Below are 20,056 nucleotides of genomic sequence, written 5' to 3'. Positions count from 1 at the left end.
CGGATGCTTGCTTTAGTTGCGAGACCTTGCGACTTAATATTGATCCATATATAAGGCGCACTGTATTATAAGGCGCATGCTCAGCTTTTGAAAAAAATTAAGACTTTTAGGTGCGCCTTATAGTGCGGAAAATACGGTAATGAGAATAAAATAGTGATTGAAAAAAAAACTGGTGCAAAAATGTGCTTTTCTTTGTTCTCAAAAAAAGCAGGAAAATAAATAACTTTCTGGTCCGTTGCGTGTCATGTGCGCAAAGAACAAATGGTGGCGCCGACGCGCTAAGACAGTAAAATCGATGCTTCATATGAAGCCGCTGCGGGCTTTGGCTAACCGCGGACGTCTTATTGCTTCCCTTAATAGCCCAAACTCAGCTAGCGTGCGTTTTAGCTAGCTCGGCTCACGGAGTCCCGAGATCCATTTGTCACGTGGCGCCGGCGGGCGTCCGCTATTGGCCGGCGCCGAGCTAACGGCGTTAGCCGCGCTAACGAGGTTACGGCGGCGGCGGCGGCGGAGTCATCAGGCCGCCCTGGGCCGCCCGCGCTAATCAATAACAAGGGCAGCCGCTTAAGCGCCGCCTCGTGAATCATCGTGCTCGACGGACGACAGGAAGCGTAAAATTCTTCACACGTTTGAGACACTCCACAAAAGATTTGATTTTTTTTTTGCTGTCTCTTTAACCCAAGGGTGTCAAACAGGCAGCCCGCGGGCCAAATCAGGCCCGCTAAGGGATTGAATCCGGCCTGTCAACTTGATGATGCCAAAGAAAGGTGCTTCTCACAAAGACGCTGTACTTGTATTTCTTTCTCTCTCTCTCTCTTTCTCTCTCTCTCTCTTTCTTTATGTTCTCACTGCCTCTCTCTCTCTCTCTCTCTCTCACTTTATATTCTCACTGCCTCTCTCTCTCTCTTGCTCTTGTTTTCTCACTGCTTTTCTCTCTCTCGTTTTCTCACTGTTTCTGTCTCTATCGTTTTCTCACTGCTTCTGTCTCTGCTTCTCTTTTGCTCGTATTCTCACTGCTTCACTCTCTCTTGTTTTATCACTGGCTTTCACTGCTCTCTCTCTTGTTTTCTCACCGCCTCTCTATCTCACTGCATCTCTCTATCCCCTCTCTCTCTCGCTCTCTCTCTGTTCTCTCTCTCTCTCTCTCTCTCTCTTTGTTTTATCACTGCCTCTATCTCTCTTGCTCTTGTTTTCTCACTGCTTTTCTCTCTCTCGTTTCTCACTGCTTCACTCTCTCTTGTTTTATCACTGGCTTACACTGCTCTCTCTCTTGTTTTCTCACTGCCTCTCTCTCTCTCACTGCATCTCTCTATCCCCCCCTCTCTCTCTCTCTCTCTCTCCCTCTCTCTCTCTGCTCTCTCTCTGTTGTCTCTCTCTCTCTCTCTCTCTCTCTCTCTCTTTGTTTTCTCACTGCCTCTATCTCTCTTGCTCTTGTTTTCTCACTGCTTCTCTCTCTCTCGTTTCTCACTGCTTCACTCTCTCTCGTTTTCTCTTTCCGCCTAAAAGCATTTCTGCATTGTTGAAACTTCCTTGTTGCAGTCTGTCGGTTTCCCCACATAATTCCTGTTTACAAATACTGTTTACAAACTCCTAAAAGTATTTCCAATATGGCCTTTGGCTTCTGTTGGGGATTAAATATCAAAAATGTATCGTTTACCAAATTGTTCGAATGAGTTATCTGACTCCATTAACCAAACACAACCTACATTCACCCAACAATGTATGCGCACTCGTTTCTTGACGGAAAAGATGAACAGGAAGGCCGACATTTCCACACGGGGGCTGATTTAATTTCATTACGAATTTAACTAAGTGTATTCGAAAATGGCCGAATTAGTAATGTTGGAGTCTCTGGGAAGCCCTCTTCTGAAGTCCTTTAGCTCTCTCCTATTCACCATCTTCTCCCCGCACAATGGCGTGCCTGGCTCCTCCCATGGGCGTGCCAAGGAAGCCCAACGCGGGCTTCACCATCTCAGAGACGAGCGTCCCGATGTCTGTGGTTCCTCAAAACAACGGGAGCGTTTCTCAAAACAACGCCTGCCGTCCTCCGTCAGAGTCCTGTTATCAACAGAACTAGACAAATATTTTGCATTTGGAACAGCCTGACCTGTCATTGAACTAAAGCCTACTCAGTGAAAATCTTCATTGCATTATGAGTCAATCGTATCAAATCCTTTATAGTCAAATGTATAAAATCCTTTATAGTCGAATGTATAAAATCCTTCACTTCTGACTTTTTGATTGACTCCACTCTCGGCCAATTGCAGGTCCACAGCCCCCATTAGACTATAAGGGCCCTAATTTTTAAAACTAAGATTGCCTTCCTTTAATTCCTAATACATTTAGCCGGTACCAACTGTCTTAAATGCTGATTGAAACATTAGGAAGCCAAACAAACAAAATGGAGAGAGTATATCAGCATTTTTGCAATGTCCCCAAAACACAAACTGATTTTGGAAAATGGAAATTCACAAAATAGCGAAATCGCGAAAAATAAACGGGGATACCACGAGAGATTGATCTAATACAGTGCTCTTATGGGTTTGGGTAAAACATTTTTGGTGCTGTAAATGCTTTCGGTTAAGGTGGAAAATCTTTCATACTGAAAATGTCAGGGTCCGGCGCACTTTTGTCCACCAGAGGGCACTCAATTGGTTTGTCATTTGGACAGGTGTGTCCATTCACCCCACACCTGTCCCTAATTAACCTGACCCTTTATAAGGACATTTTGGACAACGCCTAGTGTCTGCGCCGATATTTGCTCTACTACAGCTTGTTCCCTCTTGGATCTTTTACCGGGGACAACGGCGTCGTTTTTTTTCATTCGTGAATGATTTTAATCCTACTATGGTTAGTGTCTTGGATTCTGTGGCGCACCTACGGTATATTTTTGTCTAAAAAGACGCACATCTTGGTTACTACTACTTGGTAACGAAAATGGTTAAAAAGGTTTTCAATTGTGCGACAGCCTGCTGAAGTAGCCCGTTGGGAGGTCTTCATTGACTTGAAAAGTGCTATAGAAATGCAGACCATTTAGCATCTTGATTATCCTCCAAACGTTTGGAGGCTGACTCCCTATTGGTGTGTGAGTGTGTGTGTGTGTGAATGGGTAAGTGTGAAGCACATTGTAAAGCGCTTTGGGAGGTCTTCGTTGGCTTGAAAAGCGCTATAGAAATGCAGACCATTTACCATTTAGCATCTTGATTATCCTCAAAACGTTTGGAGGCTGACTCCCTATTGGTGTGTGAGTGTGTGTGAATGGGTAAGTGTGAAGCACATTGTAAAGCGCTTTGGGAGGTCTTCATTGACTTGAAAAGCGCTATAGAAATGCAGACCATTTAGCATCTTGATCATCCTCAAAACGTTTGGAGGCTGACTCCCTATTAGTGTGTGAGTGTGTGTGTGAATGGGTTACACTTTAGCATCTTGATTATCCTCAAAATGTTTGGAGGCTGATAATGGATTGGACTTTGAGAAGGCCTTACAACTGGCCGGACAGCAAACCACGAAGAATATATGAACTGAAAAATTTGAAGTGATAACTGCTTTGTATTACCAATTAACTGTGATGATTAAAACTGCATGAATATATAGATTAATAGAATTATTTCAGCAATAATATTTTGTATAATGTACAATATTGTTGTGAACTGAAAAATCTGGAAGTGATAACTGATTTGTGTTACCAATAAACGGTGATGATTAAAACTGAATGAATATATAGATCTCATCTCATCTCAATAGCTGCACCGCTTTTCCTCAGTAGGGTCGCGGGGGTGCTGGAGCCCATCCCAGCAATCATCGGGCAGTGGGCAGGGGACACCCTGAAGTGGTTGCCAGCCAATCGCAGGGCACACAGGGACAGACAACTCATTCGCTCATTCACACCTAGGGACAATTTGCAGGGATCAGAATTTTCCGCGGATCCGCTGATTTCCGCTGTTTTTGAACCCCAAAGGCATTCCGACTTTTTCACTTTTTCTCTTGCGTAGCAAACAAATTCAAAATCCGACTGTCTCACTCTTTCCTTTATTGCTCTGGCGCACCCTGGCGGCCGTTAGAAAAATTGGCCGCATTGTCGCACAAGCTGCAGGGACTGAACTGCATTTGAACTTATCTTGCAGTATTTACAAAAAAATCAGTTATGTGGGCAAATTATTTTAATCTTCTAAAAATGTTACTTAAATGATAAATATAAGCATGGTTTTGGACAAGTCAATTGCCTAAAACCCAGGTTTTTTTTTGGGGGGGGGTGGCGGTGGTCGGGGTGGGGGGGGCTCCGCCCTGGTTTATTCCTGGACGCTGGCTATTTCAGCTGAAAATGAAAATCTCCATTCTGATCCCTGAATTTGGACCGGCCAATTCACCTGAAATGCATGTTTTTGGAACGTGGTAGGAAACCGGAGTGCCCGGAGGAAACCCACGCAAGCACGGGGAGAACATACAAACTCCGCACAGGAAGTCTGGAGCTGGATTTGAACCCACGCAGGAGGTTCCCAAGACATGAACTGTGCCGCACATGCGCTAACCACTGCCCCGCCGTGCTGCCCATATATAGATTTATATTTTAAATTATTTTCCGAGTTACAATTTCGATAACTCGATAAGACAAAATTTTGGGGACCCGTAGATCTCTGTTGGGACCCATAGATTTTTCAGCATGCTAGTCCCCAGGCCCATCACTTTTTACAGCTCAAATGAACACTGCTTGTCAAATATCTGGAAATTATAGATTCGAAAGATGGCCGTCCCGATCGGTATTTTCCGGACGAAGACGATTTCCTTTCTTGGGGAGCGTCAACAGACTCTTTGAAGGAAGGATAGCGCTCGTCGGCGTGAAAAGAACATGACCTTTAAGTTGGAATCAGCATGTTCGCCGGTGCGTGGCTGAGCTAGCTTGCGCGTCGCTACGTCAGCGAGAAGGTTGAGTTTGCCGTCAGGACCCAAAGAAAAGCCTTGAACTTTAATGGCCCGATTGCGTCCCCGCACGTGAAACGTTCCCCGACCGTGTCCGGTGACGGCTAATCTGCAAAATAAGCATTTGCCAGCAAAAAATATATATGTATCACTCGTTTTGTCATTTCTGGAGGGAGGGGAACGGTTTTGGTAGCCAGGAAACGGGACATTTTATTACTAGAACCACAAAACCATCTGAAGCAATGTTCCCTGGAATTTTCCTTACGGGTCTGAGCGTTCACACAAAGTCGGTGAGCAACACTTGAAACAACAGTGAGCAACGGCATTCCCAAGTGTGACTTTGACTTTTTGACTTGACTTGATATCATTGGAAATTATTTGAATGCAACACAAACTTTTTCTTCTTTTTTCCGTGTTTTTCTTCTACCTTTTTTTAAATTCCTTTAAAAAGAATCTCATTGTGTTTATTTTTTTCCGAACTTTTTTCTTTTTGTTCTGTTTACTTTTTTCCTACATTTCTTTCTTTTCTTTTTTTCTGGCTTTTTTTTAAATTTTTCCTTCTTTTTTTCCTCTTCCTTTTGTTTCTTTTTTTCTCAGCTTTTCACTACTTTTTCATTTTGGTATTTTTTTTCTTTTTTGTTCTATTCCCCCCTTCCTTGAAGTCATTTTGTGCATATTTTTACATAATATTTGGTCATGTTGGGATGAAAGAAGCAAAAACAACCCGAAGAGCCGTTTAGGACCCGAAAGAGCCGGTTCCTTTTAGTGAGCCGAGCCGAAGAAGCCGGTTCTCGACAAACTCTACTGACTTGACTCAACTTCGTTCTACTTCGACTCGACTTCAAAATACCGCTTTAAGGACACAACGTCAGGGGAACCCGTGTATTTTGACCTTCATGCACTGTAACTTTGACTTAAGACGCTTCTTAATTAGTAATTTTGAGCCCTGATTTTTGTGAGCTGGCTAGATTTTCTTGTGTGCGGAAAAGCTCTGGGTAGCTTAGAGGGAACACTGGTCTGAAGTATGACATACTTTTTTTAAAACTATGAAATTGTCGCATCCATGGACACCAAAGTCGACCAAGTGTTCGATTTGGACCATTTTGAGGGAAATTCATTCGGAGTTAAGTAACTCAGAGTTGAATAACCCTAAGTCTGATAACTCTGATGTTTATAACTATGACTTTTAAAATTGGGAGGTCAATAACCATGATTTCAATGACTCTGAAGTTCATAACTGTGGTTAATAACTCTAATGTCGATAGTTCTGAGTTTAAATTAGTTGGATTACTGAGTTATCCCATTCCAACGTTAATGATCAGTTTAACAAGGTTAAAAACTAAGGTTGATAACTCTGAGTTGAATAAGTATGAGTTTAATAACTGAAGTTAGTAACCCTTATTATGTTAAATCTGAGGTTGATACCTGAGTTATCTCATTCCCGGGTAAATAATCTCGAGTTTAACAATATTAAAAACTAGGGTTGATAACTCTGAGTTGAATAAGTATGAGTTTAATAACTCTGAAGTTAGTAACCCTTATTTTGATGAATCCGAGGTTGATAACTGAGTTATCTCATTCCGAGGTTAATGATCATGAGTTTAACAAGCTTAAAAACTAATGTTGATAACTCTGAGTTAAATAAGTATGAGTTTAATAACTCTGAAGTTAGTAACCCTTATTATGAAAAATCTGAGGTTGATACCTGAGTTATCTCATTCCCGGGTAAATAATCTTGAGTTTAACAATATTAAAAACTAGGGTTGATAACTCCGAGTTGAATAAGTATGAGTTTAATAACTCTGAAGTTAGTAACCCTTATTTTGATGAATCCAAGGTTGACAAAGAAACAGGAAAAAGAGAGGAAAATACTAACTGCGTTGCTACTGTGTTATTCCCAGGTTAATTATTGGAAGTACAAAGAAGAAAAGAGAGAGAGAAAAAAAGATAGAAAGAGAGCGAAAGAAAGAAAGAGAGAGAGAAAGAGAGAGCGGAAGAGAGAGAGAGAGAGAGAGAGAGAGAGAGAGAGAGAGAGAGAGAGGGGGGGGGGGAAAGAAAATAACATAAAAAGAAAAATAAAGAAAGAGAAAGAAAAAGTAAGAACGAAAGAAAGAAAAGGGAGAAAAGAAAGGGAGAAAAATGAGGAAGTAAGATAGACTGAAAGAGAGTGAGAGAAAGACACAGAAAGAAAGATAGAGAGAAAGAGAAATAGACAGAGAGAAAGAAAGGTAGACAGAGAGAAAGAAAGATAGAGAGAAAGAGAAATAGACCGAGAGAAAGAAAGGTAGACAGAGAGAAAGAAAGAAAGAAATAAAGAGAGAGAGCAGGAGAGAGAAAGAAAGAATTAATGATAGAAAGAAAGACAGACAGAGAAAGAGAGAGAGAGGCAGAAAGAAAAAAAGAAAAAGAAGTAAATAAATAAAGAAAGAAAGACAGAAAGGAAGAAAAAGAAAGACAGAAAGGAAGAGGAAGAAAGACAGAAAGGTAGAGAAAGAAAAAGAGAGATAGAGGGAAAGAAAAAAATGAAAGAAAGAGAGAGTGACAGAGAGAAATAGAGAGAAATAGAAAGAAAGAAAGAAAAAGAGACAGGCAGACAGACAGAAAGAACAAATATATGAAGAGGGATAAGAACTATTACTCAATCACAGGAAAAATAATTTTGCTAGAAAATCCCAATGACCAGGGATCAGAATTTTCCGCGGATCCGCGGATTTCCTCTGTTTTTGAACCCCAAAGGCATTCCGACTTTTTCACTTTTTCTCTTGCGTAGCAAACAAATTCAAAATCCGACTGTCTCACTCTTTCCTTTATTGCTCTGGCGCACCCTGGCGGCCGTTAGAAAAATTGGCCGCATTGTCGCACAAGCTGCAGGGACTGAACTGCATTTGAACTTATCTTGCAGTATTTACAAAAAAATCAGTTATGTGGGCAAATTATTTTAATCTTCTAAAAATGTTACTTAAATGATAAATATAAGCATGGTTTTGGACAAGTCAATTGCCTAAAACCCAGGTATTTTTTGAGGGGGGGTGGCGGTGGTCGGGGTGGGGGGTGCTCCGCCCTGGTTTATTCCTGGACGCTGGCTATTTCAGCTGAAAATGAAAATCTCCATTCTGATCCCTGAATGACCCAGCACTGGTAGGACACTTTCAAAGCAGAGCAGGTCCGCCTTCCTCAGGGAGGCGCCCGCGGGCACCAGGTTAGAGACCTTTCATTTAAAAATGAACTGGAAATTATAAGTCGCCATCACCTGGACATCCCTGGTAATTGCGGGTGAAGATGCGCCCGTCTCGTTGAAAAGTTTAGCGTTGGCGCTGCCAGCTGGGCGTCCGTGTAAAAGCACACGCTCTGGGCAAAGCCTCCGGGCTGCCCTGGGGGAGGTGCCCAAACGCACCTGACGATTCGGCGCGCGCGCGCCCTTTATGGTAATGCTTTTTTTCTGAAACATGTCTCCGGCAGTTTCTTTCACGCTCTTTGACAGGAACCCCGGGAAAACATATGCCATGCATTCTCTTCAAAAAGGAATATACCGTATTTTCCGCACTATAAGGCGCACCTAAAAGCCTTTATTTTTTTCAAAAGCTGACCATGCGCTTTATAATACAGTGCGCCTTATATATGGATCAACATTAATTCGCAAAGTCTTGCAACTAAGGCAAGCAGCCGCCGACTCGATTTTCCCCCGAACGCCAAGTCGTCCGCGGTGTATGCTGGGATTTATTTACCGGCGTTTCATTGGCTAACCAATGTGTCAATCATCATTTGAATCGACCACTATTGGCTAAAGTTATTCGGAGGTCAAGGGGCGGATCCTTTTTATCATTTACAGGCTGGCATTGGCTTATACGGCAAAACAAAGCCTCCTATTGGCCGAAAAAGATGAATGCGTATAGCACGTGGCTGACGGCATACAGAAAGCATTTTTTTACTATTTTGTATTTGTAAATATTTTATTCTCCTGGATTTACTAAACTCACGGAAATAAGAGGACCACGGCTGCACATTATTATTGAACGCAACGACTTCGGTGAGCTACTCCGGCTATATATTATCCCTGTATCTTGTTTCAGACTGAACTCGATGCTTCTGTGATAAGCGGTGCAGATCATGGATGGAATGGAGTGTCTATTTTTAAATTCAACTCAATTCCAAGTGTTTATTGTCATATATACAGTAAAGTTGCGAGCGAAAAAGAAAATAGAAAATAAGGAATGGTTGGCATTTCTTGAATCCCAAGACTTTAACATTCCGAATGATGGAACGATGCATTTGAGTGACATCGTACGGACACCGCATCCGCACGTGTCTACGACACGTATTTGCTTCTTTGCAAGCTTTGGGAATGTTAAGGGGGTAATAAGTTCTGACTGTTTTGTCCACGTTCCCGTTGTAGCGCCTTATAATCCGGTGCGTCTTATGTATGTCAAAAATAGGACCAAAAACTATTTTTTCGGGGTGCGCCCTATAACCCGCTGCGCCTTATAGTGCGGAAAATACGGTACTTGAAGCCCCAGTGTGAAACACTTGTGGAGAAAATTGCTTCGAATTATATTTAGCTTCATTTTGTGTCTAGCGAAGGAAGCAATCCTCTAAACATCATGTATTTGTACCTTTAAATGATCGATTTTGCTCTTCGTTGCTGTGGATAATGATTAATTCTCGGAGCAGCCCGAGCAATACGCCCCAAAATATGTAAAACAAGATGCAGAGAAGTCTCGACGTGAGAGGGAGAGCTCGTTTCATTATCTTCATCAGCGTACGAAACAGAGGTCTCATTCGTCTTCAGAGACAATTGGCTTTTTATATCCTAAGACAATCTCGTATTACTTTTGCCTGTCGCACGTGTTTATCTCAAAATGCACGCTACCAGACACAATGTTTTGTACTCTTTCAATTTTCCCTATTTCCCAATTTCCAAGAACTGTTGGGGTCGGCTTGACCGCATGTTCCCAGCCAAGAAGAACTTGGCAAAGAAGAATGTTATTCCTTGGCAGCCAAAGGCGATTATTAATAACATTCCCTGACATTTACACTTGGGAAAAACAAGCCGGGAATTTCCTGTTTTAAACTAATGTGTTCTCCTTATGTCAAGCTCGACTCCAATTATCCACAACATAATCAGTCTAAAAGAAAGGTAATATTGACACGCAAATAAATAGTACACTTGGTTTGATTCCAACAAACTACGTTTTATTTACATGACAAGGGAAATTTAATCTACGAGATTAAAGAAAATTGTTTACACAAGCTTTTGCGGTGTTAGCAAGAGGGTAGGGGGAACAAAGGTTAACAATACTCACCAATGAACCCGGTTTTAATATAATAACTTTAAATGATCAGGATGTCACGGACCAGGAAAGGAAACAGGAAAGAACCCAATCGCGTAACATTACTCACAGTTTATTGGGGAGAAGAGGAATGAGCGCACACTCGATCCGGGGACCGTTGGTCACGGAAGTAGATTGATTGGAACGAGGAAGTGGTCAAAATCAAACAGATGAGGGCGAGAACAGAACAGGAGCAAAACACGGGCAAAAACGGAGATTCACAGGGCTTGGCAAAACGAGAGCAAAAACACAGGCAAAACAGGGATTCACAGGGCTTGGCATATCACAACAGAGTTTAGCAGGAGTTTCGCAGACGCACCGACAAAAGGCGACTCGCAAGACAGCGTTTAAGTAGTCAGGAAGCAATTTGTCAACTCGTTTCAGCTGGTGTCCATGGGCGGGGCCAATTGGACGCCGTGGCAACCGTGACAGAACCTGGCGCCACACGGCAACCGTCCGTGACACAGGAATTATTTCATAGCACGTCATAATGGAATATTTGCCAAAAACATTAAAGACAGGTTTATATTTTCTTGAATATCTCCCAGGACAAAGAGGGGAAGAAAACAGGGTTCTTTTTGCTGGTGGATTTTGAGGCTGTTGTCATCCAGATGACAGGGACATAGAGAACCACAAGCATTCCAGACCAGGTAACCTCTGTCGGGTATTTTAGTCCTGGCCCGCGCGACCCCCCCAAATATGCTAATCCTTAATCATTTGATGACAACAGTCTGGGGGTTCATAACGTTATTGTGGGCGGCATTAGCTCAGGTCGCAGGTTCGATTCCCGCTTCTCCGTGTGATATGTCAAAGTGTCCTTGGGCAAGACGCTGAATCCCTAATGCCCCCAATAAGCAGGTAGGCGCCTTGCAGGGCTGACTCCCTATTGGTGTGTGAGTGTGTGTGTGTGTGAATGGGTAAGTGTGAAGCACATTGTAAAGCGCTTTGGGAGGTCTTCATTGACTTGAAAAGTGCTATAGAAATGCAGACCATTAAGCATCTTGATTATCCTCAAAACATTTGAAAGCTGACTCCCTATTGGTGTGTGAGTGTGTGTGAGAATGGGTAAGTGTAAAGCCCATTGTAAAACGCTTTGGGAGGTCTTCATTGACTTGAGAAGCGCTATAGAAATGCAGATAATTTAGCATCTTGATTATCCTCAAAACGTTTGGAGGCTGATTCCCTATTGGTGTGTGAGTGTGTGTGTGAATGGATGAGTGTGAAGCACATTGTAAAGCGCTTTGGGAGGTCTTCATTGACTTGAAAAGCGCTATAGAAATGCAGACCATTTACCATTTATCGTAATATCTTACTAGACCGGTTGGAATTGTCCTATCATGGTTCATATTCTCCCTCTCATATAGGAAACATTCTATTGGATATGGTGAAATGACCGCTGAGCCCTTTAGTTTTACCTGTGGCGTTCCACAGGGGTCTGTACTTGATCCCCTTCTGTTCAACATTCATGCTTCCATTGCTATGCAGATGACACTCAACTATATCTTCTGATGGTGGAATCATTTTGGAAACTTGGAAGCCTGCCTCACTGAGATAAAAAAATGGATGTTGATTAACTTCAAGCCTGAGAAAGACTGAAATGTTAATTATTGGTCCATCTAAATGCCGTGACTTGTTCTCAAACGGGAAGCAGGTCGCTCCTATTGCGGAAGTGAGACTTTTGTGGCGAGCGGAACGGACAAATCGGGTCAGTATCCGGGACAGGAGAGCAAAAAACGTGGTCAGGATCGGAAACAAGTCCAAAGCCAGGAGAGGAGAGTAGACGTGGTCGAGATCAAAACAGGTCGTAATCCGGGATGGGAGAGCAGATGCGGTCGAGTTTCAAACAGATCGCAGCGGGAGACAAACAGGAGCAAATAAACGGGACATGCGAAAAAGGGCTTGCCGTGTAAAATCAGAGATTCACAGACGAACCGACAAAAGGGGACTGACTGACAGAGTTTATATACTTGTTCTCAAACACTGCTCTTTTTTATCATATACATTTACAGAATCCAAGACACTATGTTTGTTTTTCTTTAAATCTGAAGCTGGAGAAGGTCGGAAACAAGACAGACAAAAGACAGACAACAATGGACATAACATTTGCCCGGTTAGATCAACTCTGTTTCAGTTTGACGGGTCCTGGGGGCCGACCCGTACGTCACGCCCAAGTGAAGGGCCCCCCGCCGGGACCCCGCCCGGTAAATTGAAGCTTTATTTCCGCGATTGGCTGTCAAGGTCGGCCGTCCTCGCCCCGTTCGGCAAATGCCAAAATTGTTTAAGGAAAAAAAAAAAGACAACATACAGTGAAGGAAAGAAATCAATGACCTTTGCTTTGCTAGCTTAAGCTTCTCTTTACTGATCGTTACGCCGCAAAAACAACTGGCACCCGACGGCAATTACCACAACTCCGACACTACGTTCCCGTTCCTGTCCGCTTCCTACACCTGTTTCAAATGTTTACCGACGGGAAACGCCATCTCTGATATAACGCGCTTGCAAAATCCTCAGAAAATGCACAAAGACTCTGCTCCCGTCCTGATGTTCCAGTCATTTTCAGATAGACAGCAATATCTTGCTACCAAATTTTTCCTTTTAAAACCGTTTAAAAAATGTTTTGCCGGAAACCCCAACAAGCGTACCGTGGGGAAAATGAGTATTTTGTCAGGACCAGAACGGAAACAGAACCCACTCGCGAAACGTTTACCACAAGTTTTATTGAAGGAGAGAGGAAGGGCTGCGCCCACGGTCCGGTGTTCGCTCTCGTACTCGACTTGTGATCCGAACACGGAAGTGGATCTTCCATAGCGAGCGATGGCGTGTCGGGGACGGAAAAAACGGGCCGGTAGCCGGGACAGGAGAGCAAAAACGTGGTCGGAAGCGAGTCGTAAGCCAGAACGGGAGAGCAGACGTAATCGGGGTCGGAAACGAGTCGTAAGCCAGGACGGGAGAGCAGACGTGATCGGGATCGGAACGGGTTGTAGCCGGAGACAAACGGGAGCAGGGTCGGAAAAGACTTGCCTGCTATACACGGAGATTCGCAGACGGACTGACAACAGGGGACTGACAGGGCTGGATTCAAATAGTGACAGGCAGCCAATCAGAAAGCCCGCAGCGGGCACAGGTGATTCCAATCGGTAATCATGACATATTTAGTCAACAGCTAATTGTCGATCCATTTTCTTCTCCTCAGCAGGGAAGCCCAGACCTGACAAGACCAGAACGGAGACAGGACCCACTTGCGTTACGTTTCTCTCAGTTTTATTGGAAAAAAGAAAGGGTTGCACCCACGATACCGTGATCGCTGGGCGCGGGAAGCAGCTCGCTCTGAACACGGAAGTGGGACTTCTGTGCCGAGCGATAGCAGTGTCGGGAACAGAAAAAATAGGTCAGTAGCCGGGACAGGAGAGCAAAAACCTGGTCGGGATCGGAAACAAGTTGAAGGCCAGGAGAGGAGAGTAGACGTGGTCAAGATAACAAAATGGATCGTTATTCAGGGCGGGAGAAAAGACATGGTCGAGATAAAAGACAGGTCGTAGCGGTAGACAAACAGGAGCCAAAAAACAGGACATGCGAAAAAGGGCTTACCGTGTAAAAACAGAGATTCGCAGATGAACCGACCAAAGGGGACTGACAGGACAGTGTTTAAATACTGACAGGGAGCCAATCAGCTGGCGCCACACGGGCGGGGCCATTTGGGCGCCATGGCAACTGTGATAGAGTCAAGGTTTGAGTTTGATATCCGTGTGTTTATACCGGTTTTGGAGACCTTCTCGGGGTCCTTTTGGGTATTTTGGGAGCAAACGTCCTCATTAGGACACTTTGATGACCCGACTCCTCTTTTAGGGTTCTAAAACCGCGGTTTGTGTTCGATTTTGGCTCGCCTATCGGGGAAAGAGTCCCCGGGGCCGCTCAATAACAAACCTCTGAACCTGGTTGCGGCTTCCAGGATGAGCTCCTCTCTGGAGAGCCAATCGGGAGCTACCCGATTGATTTGTACACGCGTGTGTGCACATACTCATGCGTGTGCACGTGTGCTCGCCACAAACAAGACAATTATTCACGGCGTGTCCCCCGGTGGACAATTTAGACCAGGGGTTTCCGAGCTCTTGCTAGCGTCCAGCTACTTTTTTGCTACTTCTTAGTGCAAAGGGCAGCCGCCTTTCTAATACAATAACTTATCTTGTACTTCTTACTATATTGTTACTATGTTATTACCATTCTTTTCAAGTAGAAAACAGAGAGAAAAAAAAGACAGAAAAAATATATATATATAGAGAGAGAGAGAGAGTAAGAGTTTGAGAGAAAGAAAGAAAAAGACCGTGAGTGAAAATGAGAGAGTGAGAAAGAAACAGGAGAAAAAGAGAAAAAGAAAGAAACAGAAAGAAAGAGAAAGAAAGACATCGAAAGAAAGAAAGAAATAATGTCCAAGAAAATGAAGAAAAAGAAAGAAAGAAAATGAGAAAAGTAAGAGAAGAAGAGAGGAAAAGAAAGAAATAAAGAATAAAAGGAAGAAAGAGCTAAGGAGAGAGAGAAAGAGTAAAGAGAGAAGGGCAAAGACAGAGAAAGAAAGAAAATGACTAAGAGTGAAAAAAAGAGAAAGAGAAATGTGAGAAAGCGAAAGACAGAAAAAGAAAGGGAGGGAAAAAGAGAAATGGAAATAAAGAGAGAAAGAAAAAAAGAAAGAAAAATAAAAATACAGAAAGAAAGATAGAATGAAAATAGAGAAAAACAAAGAGGAAATAAGTAAGAGGAAGAGAGAGAGGAAAAAAAGAGAAATAGGGGATGATAAAAAGAAAGAAAGAAAGAAAAAAGCAAGCAAGAAAGAAAGAAACAAATAAAGATAGGAAAATAAATAGAAATACATAAATAAAGAAAAAAAAGAAAAAAGAAAGACAGAGAGAGACAGAAAAAGAGAGACATAAAATGAGAAAAGCAAGAAAGAGGGGAAGAGAGAGAAAGAGAAAAATCCGGTACCTCTTTTTGATATTTAGTCGTGTAGTCATTTTCATGAGTAGTTCTTTAATTATTATAAATATTATCATTATACTTTTGACCTGCTAGTGTCATGATTACTGCCTGGGACGCTGATTTAAACCCTATCCTATTCGTCCCCTTTTGTCAGTCCGTCTGCGAACCTCAGTAAACACTAAGCAAGCCTTTTTTTGACCCTGACTCCCGCCTGTTTTTTGTTCCCGTCTGTTCGACCCATTTTTGGTCCTGACCACGTCTACGCTTCCGTCCTGGCTTTCGAACTTATTTTTCTCCCCAACCACGTCCTCTCTCCCATTCTAGCTTACGACTCGCTTACGACACCGACCACGTTTTTGCTCTTCTGTCCCATTTCTGATCCTGACCATGTTTACTCTCCCGTCACGGCTTTCGAACTATTTTTGTCCTGACCACGTCTACTCTCCTTTCCTGGCTTACGACTCGTTTCCGACCCCAATAGCGTTTTGCCTCTCCTGTCCCGGCTTTTACCCATTTTTGATCCTGACCATGTCTATCCTCCCGTCCCGGCTTTCGACCTCCTTTTGTCCCCGACAAAGTCTACTCTCCTTTCCTGGCTTACGACTCGTTTCCGACCCCAATAGCGTTTTGCCTCTCCTGTCCCGGCTTCGACCCATTTTTGATCCTGACCACGTCTATCCTCCCGTCCCGGCTTTCGACCTCCTTTTGTCCCCGATCACGTCTACTCTCCTTTCCTGGCTTACGACTCGTTTCCGACCCCAATAGCGTTTTGCTTCTCCTGACCCTGTCTTCGACCCGTTTTTGTTCCTGACCACGTCTACTCTCCCGTCCCGGCTTTCAACCTCTTTTTGTGCCCGACCACGTCTCCTCTCCTTTCCTGGCTTACGACTCGTTTCCGACCCCAATAACGTTTTGACTTTTTTTTTCTCCCCGACCACGTTTTCGCTCCCATTCTAGCTTACGACTCGCTTACGACACGGACCACATTTTTGCTCTCCTGTCCCGGCAACTGACCCATTTCTGATCCTCACCACGTTTACTCTCCTTTCCTGGCCTTCGACCTTTTTTTGTCCCTGACCACGTCTACTCTCCTTTCCTGGCTTACGACTCGTTTCCGACCCCAATAGCGTTTTGCCTCTCCTGTCTCGGCAACTGACCCATTTCTGATCCTGACCACGCCTACTCTCCCGTCCCGGCTTTCGACCTCTTTTTGTCCCCGACCACGTCTACTCTCCTTTCCTGGCTTACGACTCGTTTCCGACCCCAATAACGTTTTGCCTCTCCTAACCCGGCTTCGACCCGTTTTTGATCCTGACCACGTCTACTCTCCCGTCCCGGCTTTCGACCTCTTTTTGTCCCCGACCACGTCTACTCTCCTTTCCTGGCTTTCAACCTCTTTTCGTCCCCGACCACGTCTACTCTCCTTTCCTGGCTTACGACTCGTTTCCGACCCCAATAACGTTTTGCCTCTCCTAACCCGGCTTCGACCCGTTTTTGATCCTGACCACGTCTACTCTCCCGTCCCGGCTTTCGACCTCTTTTTGTCCCCGACCACGTCTACTCTCCTTTCCTGGCTTTCAACCTCTTTTTGTCCCCGACCACGTCTACTCTCCTTTCCTGGCTTACGACTCGTTTCCGACCCCAATAGCGTTTTGCCTCTCCTGTCCCGGCTTCGACCCGTTTTTGATCCTGACCACGTCTACTCTCCCGTCCCGGCTTTCGACCTCTTTTTGTCCCCGACAACGTCTACTCTCCTTTCCTGGCTTTCAACCTCTTTTCGTCCCCGGCCACGTCTACTCTCCTTTCCTGGCTTACGACTCGTTTCCGACCCCAATAACGTTTTGCCTCTCCTAACCCGGCTTCGACCCGTTTTTGATCCTGACCACGTCTACTCTCCCGTCCCGGCTTTCGACCTCTTTTTGTCCCCGACCACGTCTACTCTCCTTTCCTGGCTTTCAACCTCTTTTCGTCCCCGACCACGTCTACTCTCCTTTCCTGGCTTACGACTCGTTTCCGACCCCAATAACGTTTTGCCTCTCCTAACCCGGCTTCGACCCGTTTTTGATCCTGACCACGTCTACTCTCCCGTCCCGGCTTTCGACCTCTTTTTGTCCCCGACCACGTCTACTCTTCTTTCCTGGCTTGCGACTCGCATCCGACCCCGACCACGTTCTTGCGCTCCCTTCCCGGATAGTGACCCGTTTTCTGTTCCCATCACCGCCATCGCTCGCCACGGAAGATCCACTTCCGCGTTGAGAACGACTTACCTCTCTCTTCCAATAAAACTTGTGAGAAACGTCACGCGATTGGGTCCTGTTTCTGTAGCCATGGTTTTCCCAGCCCTCGCACGAGAAAACATTTATTTAAAAAAAAATGTTGGAACGCGCCATTTTCTCCGACAAAGGGGGGAGTAAAGAGCGGGAGGCAAAAAGGGGGAGATGGGGTGAGGCGCCCGGAGTCGAAAGAAACAGAGACGCTAATTAAGAGAGGATGATTCGCCATCTTTGCACTTTTTGGCCCCACCAAGGATTTTTATTTTTTTTTTTATTTTATTTTTTTTTTCACCTTCGCACATAGTACACACAGTACACATAGTAGCTGACGTGCTAAAATTCGTTTGAGGGCCCCTGAGCATCTTTAGGGCCAATTAGGAGAAAAAGGACACAACAGCCGGACTCACCGCGACAGATACAAACGTTAAGTATAAAGATATCTACAAGTATCGGCGATACTAGCGTTTTTTTTTGTTTTTTTTTCCCAATATCATTAAAATGGGGCAGCACGGCAGCGCAGTGGTTAGCGCGTGTGCCAATTCCAACCAATTCGAATTCAAGCACTTTTCAAGCACCTTATGATGCCAATTTTTCAATGTTTCCAGTTTCTTCATGGGAAGTAATTCAGCACAGATCACTGTAGAAAATACTGTAGAATATATATTTTAATTTCAAAATATTTTACTGTGGGCAGCACGGCGGCGCAGTGGTTAGCGCGTGTGCCAATTCCAACCAATTCGAATTCAAGCACTTTTCAAGCACCTTTTGATGCCAATTTTTCAATGTTTCCAGTTTCTTCATGGGAAGTAATTCAGCACAGATCACTGTAGAAAATACTGTAGAATATATTTTTTAATTTCAAAATATTTTACTGTGGGCAGCACGGCGCCGCAGTGGTTAGCGCGTGTGCGGCACAGTTCTAAGGTCTTGGGAACCTCCTGTGTGGGTTCGAATCCAGCTACCGGACTTGTTCTCCCCTTGCTTGTGTGGGTTACCTCCCACATTCCAAAAACATGCATGTCAGGTTAATTGGCCGGTCCAAATTGTCCCTAGGTGTGAATGAGCGAGCGAGTTCTCTGTCCCTGTGTGTCCTGCGATTGGCTGGCAACCAGTTCAGGGTGTCCCCTGCCCACTGCCCGATGATTGCTGGGATGGGCTCCAGCACCCCCGCGACCCTACTGAGGATATGCGGTGCAGCTAATGAGATGAGATGAGATGAATATCATTAAAATGTGTCCAAATTTGGCTCATTTTTATGCTTTTTTTGATATACAGCATATACTTTCTTTTTTTTTAATCTTCTGTATTTTCTCATTCTCTCTCTTTCCCTCTTTTATTCATTTTGTTCTATTTCTGTCTCTCTCTTTTGCTCTTTCCTTCTTTTTTTCTCACTTTGTCTCACTCTTTGTCACTCTCTGTCTATTCCTCACTCTTGTTGTGTCTTTTTCTTACTCTATCTTTTTCTCCTTTCTTATTCTTTTGATCTTTCGCTCTCTTTCTTACTTTCTCTCTTTCTTTAATTTTCTTTCTCTTTTTCTTTTTACTCTTTTCCTCTCTCAGTCTTTCTTTCTCCTTTTTTTTCCCATTTCTCTATATCGTGTTCTCTCTTTCTATTCCTCTCACTGTTTCTCCATGTTTATGTCTCGCTCACTTTTTCTGTCTCTTACATGTTCTCTCTCTCTCTCTTTATCTTTCTCTCTTTCATTTTTTCCTCTTCTTTCCCTCTCTCTTTTTTCTCTTACTTTTTCTCTCTTTCCTTTTTTTAAACCTACTAGTCCGGCACCAGTGAGATTTTTCTTTTTAGCATGTGGCGCCCAGCTCAATTGAGTTTGATACCCCTGACCTAGAGAGCCCTTCCCGTGTTTGTAAACAGGGGTGACCTATTGAAGCTGCGCGCGCATTGTTATTAATAATAATAATAATTTATTTCCTTTGTATTGTCATTCTTTGTAACAATGTATACAGAACGAAATGTCGATACACCTGACCCGTTGTAGCGAGCCGATGCAGCCGCAGCCAACAGAGGGCGCCGCCATTTTTACCAATGTTATAAGTCTTAGGTATGACTCGGCCGAGGCGCGAACCAGCGACCTCCTAGTCTCAAAGCGGGCACACTACCATCTAGGCTACTGAGACAGAACGACAGAATTTATATCAGTTTACAGCAGCCCATTGGCAAAAAAAGATTGTAGATCCTAGATCAGGGGTGTCAAAGCCACAAATGCTTTAAAAAATCTCACGGGGGCCGGACTAGTAAGTTTAAGAGATAGAGAGAGGGAGAGAAAGACAGAGAAAGAGAGGGAAGGAAAGAGAGAGTGATAAACAGATAAGGAGAACAAGGGAGATAAAGTAACAGTGAGCGAAAAAGAGAGAGCTGAATAAAGATATGAATGGAGAGAAAAAAAAGTGAAAAAAGAGAAGGATAAAAAGAATAAGAGAAGTGAAACGACAAAATGAAAGAGTCAGCAAGAGAAAGAGACAAAGTGAGGTGAGAGAGAGGGAGAGAGAGAGAGAGAGGTCAAAAAAGGGAAAAAATAGCATGAGAAAGAAAGAGAAAAATAGAAAGAA

Source organism: Urocampus carinirostris, chromosome 4 (assembly GCF_059441175.1).
Source record: "Urocampus carinirostris isolate Australia breed hairy pipefish chromosome 4, RoL_Ucar_1.0, whole genome shotgun sequence".
Lineage (NCBI taxonomy): Eukaryota > Metazoa > Chordata > Actinopteri > Syngnathiformes > Syngnathidae > Urocampus > Urocampus carinirostris.
The sequence above is the reverse complement of the archived record's forward strand: the minus strand, read 5'-3'. Positions refer to the sequence as shown.